Source organism: Ranitomeya variabilis, chromosome 2 (assembly GCF_051348905.1).
Source record: "Ranitomeya variabilis isolate aRanVar5 chromosome 2, aRanVar5.hap1, whole genome shotgun sequence".
Taxonomy (NCBI): domain Eukaryota; kingdom Metazoa; phylum Chordata; class Amphibia; order Anura; family Dendrobatidae; genus Ranitomeya; species Ranitomeya variabilis.
The window spans coordinates 959393289-959409723 of record NC_135233.1 but is presented as its reverse complement, the minus strand read 5'-3'; positions in this window follow the sequence as shown (position 1 = coordinate 959409723).

Below are 16435 nucleotides of genomic sequence, written 5' to 3'. Positions count from 1 at the left end.
TCATGCTGTCACCTCCTGCCTTCTCCATCATTCTCCATGGACTTCAGACAACTTACAGAAAGAATGAACAACTGGTAGCCATGATGACTTCTACTGAAGACAGACAGACGTTTTTTACCATCTCAGGAAAAATGAGGAACAAATGAACAATCTGTTCGTAACTATTTCACCTATTTTATGTTTTGCTGCAATGTGGTTTTTCTGTGGACAATCCAATAAACCACTACATTTTTTATGAAAATATCATGACCTTTTTTTCTTTAAGAGTAACGCATCTTGTAAAGAGTCCTGATTAAATAAATGTGCAAAATTAGCATATTTAACAGTACCCAAGAACATGTAATCCTGTATGGCTGAGAAATATAACCCAACAAAATTTTTAAACTTTTTTTGGAGTCTTATATACAGTATCACAAAAATGAACCCCAGAACATGAAATTTTGTAAGATATGTGAAGAAAGAATCTACATTTTCAAACCTTTTTTTCTACTCTTATATGGCACAAAAATGTGACATAAAGCATGTAATACTGAATGGATGAGCAATCTAATCCTGAACTATATTTCTACGCTTTTTGTACTTTTCATAACTTTGTAATGCAACAATTATCATGTTAAACTGTATGGATGAATCACTGAATCTGAAGCAACATGTTGAACGAAAATATTTTGAAAGTGTAGTTGATGTACTTATACAGTCATAAAGGCTTTGCAGAAAGTGCAAAGCCAGACAGAAAATATGATTAGGGTCTTCCATAGATCCTTGAAACTGGTGGGCCTTGTTAAAATATTGAATATTGCAAGCACTTTATGTGCTGCTGTCATCTGGTGGTGTAGAAAAGTGTGGACTAATCCCGGCTTTGTTCATTTTTATGAGAGTGAGCCTGTCTGCATTCTCTCTTGACATGCAAAGGCACCTGTTGGCTATAATTCCCTGGGCGGCGCTAAAAACTCACTTAGACAAGATGTTAGCGGCATGGCAGCACAACACCTTCAAGGCATAGAGGAACAGATCATGCCTGGTGTCCAGCTTTGAGACCCAATAGTTGAAAGTCACAGCAGAATTAGGGAGTACGCTAGTTTGGTCGGCCAGATATTGCTTGACCAGCTTTAAAAACTTTTCCCTCCTTGCCAAAAATACCTGGCCGTGGGCAGTGGGCTGGTGTCATGAAATTGGTCAATGCCTTCAACAGTGTTCCCCTGCTTCTGCTGTATGTCTTCCTGGACTCTCCTCCTTGGATGGGCAAGGAATCTTGCCCCATGATGCCAGCATTGTCCTAGTGGTGTGGTTCGCTTCCTCCAGGCTGGGTCTTACAAGTGGCCCATGGCCACAGATTTAATTTAAAAGCCTTGCAGCAAAGAGTTGGGTGTGCCAGTCTTGGTTTGCAATCTTGCAGAGCAGGTGGCTCTGAAAAGCTCAGCCTGTTTGAGGAAAGACAGAGCCAAGCAGAGCCAAAAGGTCTGCCACCCCTCAGCATAGCACGATGATGCAGTCGCCGATGGCAACCGATCTCGTATACAGGCTGTCTTGATTTCCCAGCTGCGATCCAGAGCATACCATGTGCTGTTCATTTTGTGTTTGTTGGTTGGACATTAAATACGTTTGCTGTGACCTTTCCTGGTTGGAGAATGTGGGCAGCGTGAACTGAGGCACATGCCAAAGTATGCTGCCAGTCAGTGATCAGGCCTGCAGTGCTGCAGCCCAAGACTGCCGATAAGATGGAGGAGCTTTTGAAGCAGTTGGTCCTCAGTAGTGGCAGTAGGAACAGCAGCTGCACTTTCAGCGGCAGCAGGAGTAACTCCAGTTTCAGTGGCAGCAGCGGGAGCAGCAGCAATGTCAACAGACAAATAACCTGTTGATACAGCAGATCACGGATCTGCGAGAGACATCCACACCGGTGACCATGTTCCATTTGGAGGCCCGGTATAAAGTCCTTTCAGGAAGATGAGTCCTGAGGATGATTTGGAGGCTTTCCTCACAGTGTTTGAATGCACATTAGAGTGGGATAGCCTGCCGATGACCCAGTGGGCTGAAATGGTGGCCCCCTTCCTGACGGGAGATGCCCAGAAGGCCTGCCTGCACCTCAGTCGGGATGATGCACTGGACTCTGAGAGGCTGAGAGGTGAAATCCTTGTCTGAATGGAGGTTAATACATATGTGCGGTATCAGCGGGTGTACCAGTGGTCCTTTGCGGAGTCTCATCCCACCAGGTCTCGGGCATATGACTTGCTGCAGCTGGTAAAAAAATGGCTTCAGCCTGAGACCTTAACCCCTTTCCAGATGGTAAAGAGGGTGGTGGTCGAGCGGCTGGTGAGGGCCCTGCCAGCAGCCATACAGCATTGGGTGAGGCAAGGGGACGCAGGCACTCTGGACCAAGTGTTTGGACTGGTTGAGCGGTATACAGCCACTCAGGACTTTATACGGGACATTGCTCCACTTTGGCTGTCACATTGGGCACCACCTGGGAAAGGTCCCTGACCCTCTGCTGGGGCCAACCAGGACCGAGCCTGTAATGAGAGGGTAAAACAAAGTGAGAGTGACAAGACACCCGTTTCCCCTAAAATGGCTCCAAGGTCTAGTCGTGCAGCAGCTATTAAGTGTTGGCGGTGCCAAGGGCCTGGACAGGTGGCTGCCAACTGCCCCCTGACAGCTGAACCCATGGACTGTGGGTATACTCACCATGTGTCTATGTATGCCCAGTGAGATTGCACCACAACTACAGTCACTGCCGGCAGCGAACCCCACCTGTGCCAGGTACTCGTCAATGGGTACCTAAGGGAGACTCTCTTGTACTTGGGGAGATTAGTGACTCTGGTCCATGGGTCCCTTGTTGCCAGGGACAACCCCAATAGACAGAAAGTAGGGGTGGTGTGTATACATTGGGAACTCTGAGAGTACCCAACCATGGAGGTGAATTTTTCCACACTGTGTGGAGAAATAAAACATGTAGTGGAAGTGGTGAAGAAGCTTCCATATGGGACTATGTTGGAAAGAGACTTGCTCCTCTTCTGGTCCCTGTGAGAGAGGGTTAACCCTCACAAGGTAAATGTTATTCCAGGAGTGCAACCTGAAGATCCTGAGTCGAGGATACCTGCCGTAGGGGTCGCCAACCTAGAGACAGCATGACCCCAAATAGGTTTTCCCTAGAGGTATTGGCAGGAGAGGTCAAGGAGACCCCAATGATCCCCGAACTGGAAATGTCCCATGGTAAGTTCCGGACAGCTCAGCTCCAGTATCCCACTCTGGCGCGAGCATGAGGAAGGGTGATAGAAATAAATGGAGTGGCTCAGCAACTGGGTGCTGAGACAGTTTTTCCCCGCATGGCTATCCACCAGGATTTGTTATACAGGGTGGATAAAATCCGGGATGAAGTGGTGGAACAACTAGCAGTTCCACAATCCTACCATCGGGCAGTGCTCAAAATGGCTCACACCCACATGCTGGGAGGGCACTTGGCGTTTTTTTGGCCTGGGATATATGCAGATTATTCAAATCAGCTGACATGTGCTGGAACAGTTGGGGGCTCATAGCAGTTCGGTTTGTCTTCAAGACAAATTAGTTTCAGCAGAGCCTGTTGCGGCTTCGCTATGGCAGTATTACACAGCTTCCAGATTTTGGCTGCTGTAAAATAACATGCTCCGAGATACCACATCAGAGATGGAGGATGAGGAGGAGCGGAGGCTGCAGCAGGTTGAGGAAACCCTGATAGAAGTAGGGCCAGCAATCTTCAGTATCTGGAGCACATGCATCATTCCACGGTGTGACTCGGTCCCAGCCTCCACAATATTCACCCAGTGTGTTGTCAAAGAAATATAGGGTCCCTGGTGCTTGTCTACTTGTAGGTCACTAAGTGGACAATGCCAATAATTGCGTTGATAAGGTTGCTTTTTCTGAACATGTGCTGGTTCAAAGCGGGAATGCCACACCGGTACAAAAAGGGTGGCTGGGGACGGAGCACCAAGGGACACTGGCACTATGAGTTTGAAGAAATCTTCCATGTCTCCCAGCCTAAATGGCAACACACCATGTTCCAAATTATTATGCAAATTGGATTTAAGTGTCATAAACAGTGATGAGCGAGTGTACTCGTTGCTCTGGTTTTCCCGAGCACGCTTGGGTGACCTCCAAGTATTTATGACTAGGGTTGAGCGAAACGGATTGGACATTTTCAAAAGTCGCCGACTTTCAGCAAAGTCGGGTTTCATGAAACCCGACCCGATCCCACTGTGGGATCGGTCATGCGGTCGGCGATCTTCGCACCAAAGTCACGTTTCATATGACGCTTTCCCCGCCATTTTTTCAGCCAATAAAGGAGTGTGGGCAGCGTGGTGACATAGGTTCCGGCTTGCTTTCTGCGGCGTCACAGGGGGTAAAACCGCCATCTTAACGTTTGGGATATAGCGATTTGCACAGTGAAACACAAACTTTGCAGGGACTGAGGAGAGAGAGAGAGAGAGAGAGAGAGAGAGAGAGAGAGAGAAAAAAATCTCCCCATTGACCTGCATTGGGTTTCGTGTTTCGGTTGGCCCCCGACTTTTCACAATAATCGGCCGATTTCACACGATCCGACTTTCGAGACAGTCGGGTTTCACGAGACCCGACTCGATCCTAAAAAAGCAAAAGTCGCTCAACCCTATTTATGACTGTTCGGAGATTTAGTTTTCATCCCAGCAGCTGAATGATCTACAGCTACTAGCCTGCTTGTTTATATGTGGGGATTCCTTAGCAGCCAGGCAACCCCCACATGAACTCAGCCTGGCTAGTAGCTGTAAATCATTCAGCTGCCGTGATGAAAACTAAATCTCCGAACAGTCATAAATACTAGGAGGTCACCTGAGCGTGCTTGGGGAAAACCCCTGTGCTCCTGTCACCCTGATCCTTCCCCATATATCTCCCTCTGTGATGCTGGAGGTGACTGTCTCTCCCCATGTGTGCTCTCCATCCCCTTGTGCCTGGTCTCTCTCCCCAATGTGTGTTCTCTATACCCCTGTGTGCTCATCCTCCTGTGCCTGGTCTCTCTCCCAATGTGTGCTCTCTATCCCCCTGTGCCTGGTCTCTCTCCCCATGTGTGCTCTCTATCCCCCTGTGCCTGGTCTCTCTCCCCATGTTTGCCCTCTATCCCTCCTGGGCCATGTCTCTCTCCCCATGTGTGCTCTCTATCCCCCTGTGCCTGGTCGCTCTCACTCCTATGCACTCCTCTCCCCATGCATGTTTCTCTCCCCATGGGTCACTCTCCCTCCTCTCCCCCATGCATGTCTCTCCCCATGTGTCGCTCTCACTCCTATGCACTTCTCTCCCCCCTGCATGTCTCACTCCTCATGGGTCTCTCTGCCTCCTATGCACTCCTCTCCCCCTGCATGTCTTTCCATATTGCCCACACAGCTCAGTGCATGAGATAACAGGAACTGCGGGGATCATGGTGTCACATGTCAGCGTCACCCCACTGGTAACACTACCGCCGGCACTGTTGGTCATAGCGCTGCGGGATAGGGTTGAGCAAAACGGATCGGACAAATTCAAAAATCGCCGACTTTCGGCAAAGTCGGGTTTCATGAAACCCGACCCGATCCTAGTGTGGGATCTGCCATGTGATCGTCGATCAGCGCGCCAAAGTCACGTTTCATATGACGCGTTCAGCGCCATTTTTCAGCCAATGAAGGAGGACGCAGAGTGTGGGCAGCGTGATGACATAGGTCTCAGTCCCCACCATTTTAGAGAAGGGCATGATAGTGATTGGCTTGCTTTCTGCGGCGTCACATTCAAATTCTCACAAAGTAGATATACTTCTGTCCTGTTAGTTTGTCGTATATCAGCCAGCCACCTGCTGCCACTCACGTTACATTGTTTTATACACTGGGCCTGAGTTTTGGTTCAGTCTCCCCCCAAAAAAGGGAGATTCAAATTCTCACAAAGTGGATATATTTCAGTCCTGCTAGTTTGTCGTATATCAGCCAGCCACCTGCTGCCACTCACATTGCGTTGTTTTATACACTGGGCCTGAGTTTTGGTTCAGTCTCCCCCCCAAAAAAAGGGAGATTCAAATTCTCACAAAGTGGATATACTTCTGTCCTGTTAGTTTGTCGAATATCAGCCAGCCACTTTCAGCCACTTACATTGCGTTGTTTTATACACTGTGCCTGAGTTTTGGTTCAGTCTCCCCCCATAAAAGGGAGATTCAAATTCTCACAAAGTGGATATACTTCTGTCCTGTTAGTTTGTCGTATATCAGCCAGCCACCTGCTGCCACTCACATTGGGTTGTTTTATACACTGGGCCTGAGTTTTGGTTCAGTCTCCCCCCAAAAAAAGGGAGATTCAAATTCTCACAGAGTGGATATATTTCAGTCCTGTTAGTTTGTCGTATATCAGCCAACCACTTGCTGCCACTGACATTGCGTTGTTTTATACACTGGGCCTGAGCTTTGGTTCAGTCTCCCCCCAAAAAAAGGAAGATTCAAATTCTCACAAAGTAGATATACTTCTGTCCTGTTAGTTTGTCGAATATCAGCCAGCCACCTGCTGCCACTCACATTGGGTTGTTTTATACACTGGGCCTGAGTTTTGGTTCAGTCTCCCCCCAAAAAAAGGGAGATTCAAATTCTCACAGAGTGGATATATTTCAGTCCTGTTAGTTTGTCGTATATCAGCCAGCCACTTGCTGCCACTGACATTGCGTTGTTTTATACACTGGGCCTGAGCTTTGGTTCAGTCTCCCCCCCAAAAAAGGAAGATTCAAATTCTCACAAAGTAGATATACTTCTGTCCTGTTAGTTTGTCGAATATCAGCCAGCAACCTGCTGCCACTCACATTGCGTTGTTTTATACACTGGGCCTGAGTTTTGGTTCAGTCTCCCCCCAAAAAAAGGGAGATTCAAATTCTCACAAAGTGGATATATTTCAGTCCTGTTAGTTTGTCGTATATCAGCCAGCCACTTTCAGCCACTTAGATGGTGTTGTTTTAAGCACAGGGCCTGAGTTTTGGTTCTGTCCCCCCAAAAAAACCCGGAGATTTAAATTCTCAACAAGTTTATATACACGTCGCCGCTACAATACACATAATTTCTTCTTTAGTTTATATACACCTTCTACCTTGTTTCACAGTACCATATAACGGTTGTTATTTTGGTTAGATTTTAAAAAAAATAAGGAAGTCTGGTGGAAGAGGCCGTGGGCGTAGGTTGCCAGCTGGTACTGATGGTGGTGGTGGTGCATCTGGTGGTAGTGGGAAAAGCACAATAGCACCTAAGGCTGGAGGTGTCGAGCCAGCATCATCGTCTGGCTTCACAAGGCCTCAAAGGCTCCCTTATCTGGGAGTAGGAAAACATCTTTTAAAGCCGGAGCAGCAGGAAAAAGTTTTGGCTTTCCTTGCTGACTCAGCCTCTAGCTTTTTCGCCTCCTCTTCAGAAAATTCCAAATATAAAAGCAGCGAGTCGTCAGTGGATGCTCCCGGTCAGGAACTAGACGTTTCCTTGTGTCCTTCACCCAAACCAAAAGTGAAGGATGCGTCAGGCGACACTTCAGGTTACTCCATGGAGCTCTTTACACATACCGTGCCTGGGTTAGAAAGGGAAATTGTTAACTGCCCATTACAAGATGAATCGGACATGGTGTGCACTGATGCACAGCCACAGCTAGATTATTATGCTGTTCCATTGACTCAGATCACTACATTGCCCTCGCAGTGTACTGATCCTGAATCTGACCCTGAATTTGACCCTGATGAGACTTTGGTGCCCCGTCCCGAACGCTATAGCACCTTACACGGTGACACAGAGGAAGGTCCACATGATATTGAAGAGGAGGTGATAGATGACCCAGTTATCGACCCAAATTGGCAGCCATTGGGGGAAGAGGGTGCCGCTGTCAGTAGCTCAGAAGCGGAGGAGGATGATCCGCAGCAGCCATCTACATCGCAGCTGTCATCTGGCAGGCCCGTATCAGGCCAAAAACGTTTGTCAAAAACAAAAACAGTTTTAGGACAGTGTGGCCATCCGGTGAAAGTCGCACAGCGTGCAATGCCTGAAAAGGTATTCCATAGTAGGAAGAGTGCAGTGTGGCAATTTTTTAACCAAGATCCTAATGATCAGTAAAAATTTATCTGTAAGAAATGCTCAAAGACCTTTAGCAGAGGGAAGAATCTTCAAAATTTAAATACAATGTGCATGCTTAGACATTTAACCAGCATGCACCTGCAAGCCTGGACTAACAACCAAACTTCCCGTACTGTTGGTGCACCTGCTCAGAATGAAGGTAGTCAGCAACATTACATTGCTTCCCTCACTGTAAGCCCACCGGTTAGGACACTACCAGCAGCAAATGTGGAGGTATCGTCGCAAGGCCAAAGCAGTCAGGGAATCACAAGGTTCTTGGTAGGAAACACTGTATGTAGGCCAACTGTTATGATCCTAGTGGCTGAGGATCACCAAACGGACTAGCTAAGTTAATGAACATAGACACGAGCTCTAGGGAGGTGGTAATTGGACTGACAGCAAACCTGATCCTAACCAACACACTAAAGGTAGCCGGTGAACGTGCCTAAAAATCCTGGACATCTCGACGCAGCCTGAGAAACTATCTACTCCTGGAGGTAAAGTAAGACCTCACTTGCCTCAAGAAAATCACCCCAAAGATATAGGAAGCCCCCAACAAATAATAACGGTGAGGTAAGGGGAAAACACAAACGTAGAATGAAAACAGATTCAGCAAATGAGGCCCGCTAATACTAGATAGCAGAAGACAGATAAGGAACTGTGCGGTCAGTAAAAAACCCTATGCAAAATATCCACGCTGAGAATACAAGAACCCCCACACCAACTAACGGTGTGAGGGGAGAAACTCAGCCCCCTAGAGCTACCAGCAAGCAAGGAAATCACATATTAGCAAGCTGGACAAGAAACAAAAATAAACCAAGAAACATATGACCACTGATGGTCAAAAAATGAACCAAGCAAAACTTAGCTTCTCTTGAAGAGACTGATAACAAAGGACTGCAGGAGAGCTCCAAAATAGCACTGAGGACATTGGCAGCAGGCAACAACTGAGAGTCCAGATGAACTAAATAGGAATCAGCTAACAGATAACGAGACAGCTGATCCAGCCTCAGACCTGCAGAATGACACAAAGAACCACCAGAGGGAGCCCAAAGACAGCACTCACACAGTACCATGTTGTGATTTTGCTTTTTGCTCCCTCTAGTGGTCATTAGTGATTTGACTCTGGAGCTTCTGTCTTTTCCTATATCCTCACCTGGGCCGTTAGTTCAGGGGCGTTGCTATATAAGCTCCCTGGACCTTCAGTTCAATGCCTGGCATCGTTGAAATCAGAGCTAATCTGTTGTGCTCTTGTCCTATGATCCGGGTTCCTGTATTTCAAGCTAAGTCTGCTTCCTTGCTTTTTGCTTTTGTTTTGTTTGGTATTTTTGTCCAGCTTGTTCCAATCTGTATCCTGACCTTTGCTGGAAGCTCTAGGGGGCTGGTGTTCTCCCCCCGGACCGTTAGACGGTTCGGGGGTTCTTGAATCTCCAGCGTGGATTTTTATAGGGTTTTTGTTGACCAGATAAGTTATCTTGCTATATTCTGCTATTAGTAAGCTGGCCTCTCTTTGCTGAACCTGGTTCATTTCTGTGTTTGTCATTTCCTCTTACCTCACCGTTATTATTTGTGGGGGGCTTGTATCTTGCTTTGGGGTCCCTTTCTCTGGAGGCAAGAGAGGTCTTTGTTTTCTTCTCCTAGGGGTAGTTAGATTCTCCGGCTGGCGCGAGTCATCTAGCGATCACCGTAGGCATGATCCCCGGCTACTTCTAGTGTTGGCGTTAGGAGTAGCTATTTGGTCAACCCAGTTACCACAGCCCTATGAGCTGGATTTTTGAATCTCGCAGACTTACACGTTCCTCTGAGACCCTGTCCACTGGGGTCATAACAGTATGCCAGGCCAGTATTAAATGTTTAATGCATTGCAGAAGTGGGATTATAAGAAAGAAAATTTTGAGGTTTTTTTTCCCTCTCTCATTTTTTTTTTTTTTTTCTTTTCCCCTTTACCTCAGAGTGGCTTAAGCTTGCTGCAGACATGAATGTCCAGACCTTGATTACAAGTGTGGACAAGCTTGCCGCTCGTGTGCAGGGTATACAAGATTATGTTACCAGAAATCCTAGGTCTGAACCCAAGATTCCGATTCCTGAACTGTTTTCAGGAGACCGATTTAAGTTTAGGAATTTCAGGAATAATTGTAAATTGTTTTTGTCCCTGAAACCTTGTTCGTCTGGAGACTCTGCTCAACAAGTAAAAATTGTTATTTCATTCTTACGGGGTGACCCTCAAGATTGGGCTTTTTCGTTGGCGCCAGGAGATCCGGCATTGGCTGATATTGATGCGTTTTTTCTGGCGCTCGGTTTACTTTATGAGGAACCCAATCTTGAGATTCAGGCAGAGAAAGCCTTGCTGGCTATGTCTCAGGGCCAGGACGAGGCTGAGGTGTATTGCCAAAAATTTCGGAAATGGTCCGTGCTGACACATTGGAACGAGTGTGCACTGGCCGCTAATTTTAGAAATGGCCTTTCTGAGGCCATTAAGAATGTTATGGTGGGTTTTCCCATTCCCACAGGTCTGAATGATACCATGTCCCTGGCTATTCAAATTGACCGGCGGTTGCGGGAGCGCAAAACCGCAAATTCCCTTATGTTGTTGTCTGAACAGACACCTGATGTGATGCAATGTGATAGAAAAACCGCAAATTCCCTCATGGTGTTGTCTGAACGGACACCTGATTTGATGCAATGTGATAGAATCCTGACTAGAAATGAGAGGAAAATTCATAGACGCCGGAATGGCTTGTGCTACTACTGTGGTGATTCTACACATGTTATCTCAGCATGCTCTAAACGTATATCTAAGGTTGTTAGTCCTGTCACCGTTGGTAATTTGCATCCTAAGTTTATTCTGTCTGTAACTTTGATTTGCTCACTGTCATCTTATCCTGTCATGGCGTTTGTAGATTCAGGTGCTGCCCTGAGTCTTATGGATCTCTCATTTGCTAAGCGCTGTGGTTTTATTCTTGAACCATTAGAAAATCCTATCCCTCTTAGGGGTATTGATGCTACGCCATTAGCAGAAAATAAACCGCAGTATTGGACACAGGTTACCATGTGCATGACTCCTGAACACCGCGAGGTGATACGTTTTCTCGTTCTACATAAAATGCATGATTTGGTTGTTTTGGGGCTGCCATGGTTACAGACCCATAATCCAGTCCTTGACTGGAAGGCTATGTCAGTGTCTAGTTGGGGCTGTCGTGGTATTCATGAGGATTCCCTGCCTGTGTCTATTGCTTCTTCTACGCCTTCGGAAGTTCCTGAGTATTTGTCTGATTATCAGGATGTCTTCAGCGAGTCCAGATCCAGTGCATTGCCTCCTCATAGGGAATGTGACTGTGCAATAGATTTGATTCCAGGCAGTAAATTTCCTAAGGGAAGACTGTTTAATCTGTCGATACCTGAACATACCGCTATGCGTTCATATATCAAGGAGTCTCTGGAGAAAGGACACATCCGTCCGTCTTCTTCCCCTCTTGGTGCGGGATTCTTTTTTGTGGCTAAAAAGGACGGATCTTTGAGGCCTTGTATTGACTATCGGCTTTTAAATAAGATCACTGTCAAATTTCAGTATCCTTTGCCGCTGTTGTCTGACTTGTTTGCCCGGATTAAAGGTGCCAAGTGGTTTACCAAGATAGACCTTCGTGGTGCGTACAACCTTGTGCGCATTAAGCAAGGGGATGAATGGAAAACCGCATTCAATACGCCCGAAGGTCATTTTGAGTACTTGGTGATGCCTTTTGGGCTCTCTAATGCCCCTTCAGTTTTTCAGTCCTTTATGCATGACATTTTCCGGAACTATCTGGATAAATTTTTGATAGTTTATCTGGATGATATTCTGTTTTTTTCTGATAATTGGGACTCGCATGTGGAGCAGGTCAGGATGGTCTTTAAAATTTTGCGTGAAAATTCTTTGTTTGTCAAGGGCTCAAAGTGTCTTTTTGGTGTACAGAAGGTTCCCTTTTTGGGGTTCATTTTTTCCCCTTCTGCTGTGGAGATGGACCCAGTCAAGGTCCGAGCTATTCTTGATTGGACTCAGCCCTCGTCAGTTAAGAGTCTTCAGAAGTTCTTGGGTTTCGCTAACTTCTACCGTCGTTTTATCCCTATCTTTTCTAGCATTGTGAAACCTTTGACGGATATGACCAAGAAGGGCTCCGATGTGGTTAATTGGGCTCCTGCTGCCGTGGAGGCTTTCCAGGAGTTGAAACGTCGGTTTACTTCGGCGCCTGTTTTGTGCCAGCCTGATGTCTCGCTTCCCTTTCAGGTTGAGGTGGATGCTTCAGAGATTGGAGCAGGGGCCGTTTTGTCGCAGAGAGGCCCTGGTTGCTCTGTTATGAGACCTTGCGCCTTTTTCTCTAGGAAGTTTTCGCCTGCGGAGCGAAATTATGATGTGGGCAATCGGGAGTTGTTGGCCATGAAATGGGCATTTGAGGAGTGGCGTCATTGGCTCGAGGGTGCTAAGCATCGTGTGGTGGTCTTGACTGATCACAAAAATCTGATGTATCTCGAGTCTGCTAAACGCCTGAATCTTAGACAGGCCCGCTGGTCATTGTTTTTCTCCCGTTTTGACTTTGTTGTCTCGTATTTACCAGGTTCAAAAAATGTGAAGGCCGATGCTCTTTCCAGGAGCTTTGTGCCTGATGCTCCTGGAGTCGCTGAACCTGTTGGTATTCTTAAGGATGGTATTATCTTGTCAGCTATTTCTCCAGATCTGCGACGTGTGTTGCAGAGATTTCAGGCTGATAGGCCTGATTCTTGTCCACCTGACAGACTGTTTGTGCCTGATAAGTGGACCAGCAGAGTCATTTCCGAGGTTCATTCCTCGGTGTTGGCAGGTCACCCAGGAATTTTTGGCACCAGAGATCTGGTGGCCAGATCCTTTTGGTGGCCTTCCTTGTCTAGGGATGTGCGGTCATTTGTACAGTCCTGTGGGACTTGTGCTCGAGCTAAGCCTTGCTGTTCTCGTGCCAGCGGGTTGCTCTTGCCCTTGCCTGTCCCTAAGAGACCTTGGACACATATCTCCATGGATTTCATTTCTGATCTTCCGGTGTCTCAAGGCATGTCTGTTATCTGGGTGATATGTGATCGCTTCTCCAAGATGGTCCATTTGGTTCCTTTGCCTAAGCTGCCTTCCTCTTCCGATCTGGTTCCTGTGTTTTTCCAGAACGTGGTTAGTTTGCACGGCATCCCTGAGAATATTGTGTCAGACAGAGGATCCCAGTTCGTTTCCAGATTCTGGCGATCCTTTTGTAGTAGGATGGGCATTGACTTGTCGTTTTCGTCTGCTTTCCATCCTCAGACTAATGGACAGACGGAGCGAACTAATCAGACTTTGGAGGCTTATTTGAGGTGTTTTGTCTCTGCTGATCAGGACGATTGGGTGACCTTCTTGCCGTTGGCTGAGTTTGCCCTTAATAATCGGGCTAGTTCCGCCACCTTGGTTTCGCCGTTTTTCTGCAACTCTGGTTTCCACCCTCGTTTTTCTTCGGGTCATGTGGAACCTTCTGACTGCCCTGGGGTGGATTCTGTGGTGGATAGGTTGCAGCGGATCTGGAATCTTGTGGTGGACAACTTGAAGTTGTCACAGGAGAGGGCTCAGCGCTTTGCCAACCGCCGCCGCGGTGTGGGTCCCCGACTACGTGTTGGGGATTTGGTGTGGCTTTCTTCCCGCTTTGTTCCTATGAAGGTTTCCTCTCCCAAATTTAAACCTCGTTTTATTGGTCCTTACAAGATATTGGAAATCCTTAATCCTGTATCCTTTCGCCTGGATCTTCCTGTGTCGTTTGCTATCCACAACGTGTTTCATAGGTCCTTGTTGCGGCGGTACGTTGTGCCTGTGGTTCCTTCTGCTGAGCCTCCTGCTCCGGTGTTGGTTGAGGGCGAGTTGGAGTACGTGGTGGAGAAGATCTTGGATTCTCGTCTCTCCAGGCGGAGGCTTCAGTACCTGGTCAAGTGGAAGGGCTATGGTCAGGAAGATAATTCCTGGGTGGTCGCCTCTGATGTTCATGCGGCCGATTTAGTTCGTGCCTTTCACGCCGCTCGTCCTGATCGCCCTGGTGGTCGTGGTGAGGGTTCGGTGACCCCTCACTAAGGGGGGGGTACTGTTGTGATTTTGCTTTTTGCTCCCTCTAGTGGTCATTAGTGATTTGACTCTGGAGCTTCTGTCTTTTCCTATATCCTCACCTGGGCCGTTAGTTCAGGAGCGTTGCTATATAAGCTCCCTGGACCTTCAGTTCAATGCCTGGCATCGTTGAAATCAGAGCTAATCTGTTGTGCTCTTGTCCTATGATCCGGGTTCCTGTATTTCAAGCTAAGTCTGCTTCCTTGCTTTTTGCTTTTGTTTTGTTTTGTATTTTTGTCCAGCTTGTTCCAATCTGTATCCTGACCTTTGCTGGAAGCTCTAGGGGGCTGGTGTTCTCCCCCCGGACCGTTAGACGGTTCGGGGGTTCTTGAATCTCCAGCGTGGATTTTTATAGGGTTTTTGTTGACCAGATAAGTTATCTTGCTATATTCTGCTATTAGTAAGCTGGCCTCTCTTTGCTGAACCTGGTTCATTTCTGTGTTTGTCATTTCCTCTTACCTCACCGTTATTATTTGTGGGGGGCTTGTATCTTGCTTTGGGGTCCCTTTCTCTGGAGGCAAGAGAGGTCTTTGTTTTCTTCTCCTAGGGGTAGTTAGATTCTCCGGCTGGCGCGAGTCAACTAGCGATCACCGTAGGCATGATCCCCGGCTACTTCTAGTGTTGGCGTTAGGAGTAGCTATTTGGTCAACCCAGTTACCACAGCCCTGTGAGCTGGATTTTTGAATCTCGCAGACTTACACGTTCCTCTGAGACCCTGTCCACTGGGGTCATAACAGTACCAGTTGTGACCACAAGAGGGAGCCCAAAAACAGAGTTCACAACAGTACCCCCCCCTTGAGGAGGGGTCACCGAACCCTCATCAAAACCCCCAGGGCGATCAGGATGAGCCACATGGAAGGCATGAACCAAATCGGCCGCATGAACATCAGAGGCGACAACCCAGGAATTATCCTCCTGACCATAGCCCTTCCACTTAACCAAATACTGAAGCCTCCGTCTAGAAATACGAGAGTCCAAGATCTTCTCCACCACGTACTCCAATTCACCCTCAACCAGCACTGGAGCTGGGGGTTCAACAGAAGGAACCACAGGCACCACATACCTCCGCAACAAAGACGTATGGAACACGTTATGAATGGCAAACGACGCTGGGAGGTCTGTTATGATCCTTAATGGCTGAGGATCACAAATAGACCAGCAAGTGAATAAACTAAGGACAAGCTCTAGGGAGATGGTAACTGGACTGATCGCAAATCTAAACCTTTCCAACACAACTAGATGCAGCCGGTGAACGTGCCTAAAAAATTCCTAGACGTCTCGAGCCAGCCTGAGGAACTAGCTACCCCTAAAGAGAAAGAAAGACCTCACTTGCCCCCAGAGAATTAATCCCCAAAGATATAGAAGCCCCCAACAAATATTAACGGTGAAGTAAGAAGAAGGCACATACATAGGGATGAAATCAGATTCAGCAAAAGAGGCCCACTAGTACTAGAAAGCAAAACATAGAGCAGGGGTCTATGCGATCAATAAAAACCCTTACAAAATATCCATCCTGAGATTTCAAGAACCCACACACCAACTAACGGTGTGTGGGGAGAAACTCAGCCCACTAGAGCAACCAGCAAGCGAGGGCATTACATTTTAGCAAGCTGGACAAGAAAACATGATAAACACTGCTGATCAAAAAATGAGCAAACAAAACTTAGCTTATCCTGGATGGACTGGGAGCAAGGTAGTCAGAAGGAATCTGAGTAGCACTGATTACATCGACAGCCGGCAACAAGTGGAAGTAAAACAGAGCTATATAGGAACCTCCGAGAGGATAACGAACCAGCTGATAGCCAGAGACCAGCAGGATAACAGACAAAGCCACCAGGGGGAGCCCAAAGCAAAAGTCACACCATACCACCAGTGACTACAAGAGGGAGCCTGAAAACAGAGCTCACAACAGTACCCCCCCCTTGAGGAGGGGTCACCGAACCCTCATGAAAACCGCCAGGGCAATCAGGATGAGCCACATGGAAGGCACGAACCAAATCGGCCGCATGAACATCAGAGGCGACAACCCAAGAATTATCCTCCTGACCATAGCCCTTCCATTTAACCAAATACTGGAGCCTCCGTCTAGAAATGCGAGAATCCTAGATCTTCTCCACCACGTATTCCAATTCTCCCTCAACCAGCACCGGGGCAGGAGGTTCAACCGGAGGAACCACAGGCACCACATACCCCCGCAACAACGAGCGATGGAACACATTATGAATAGC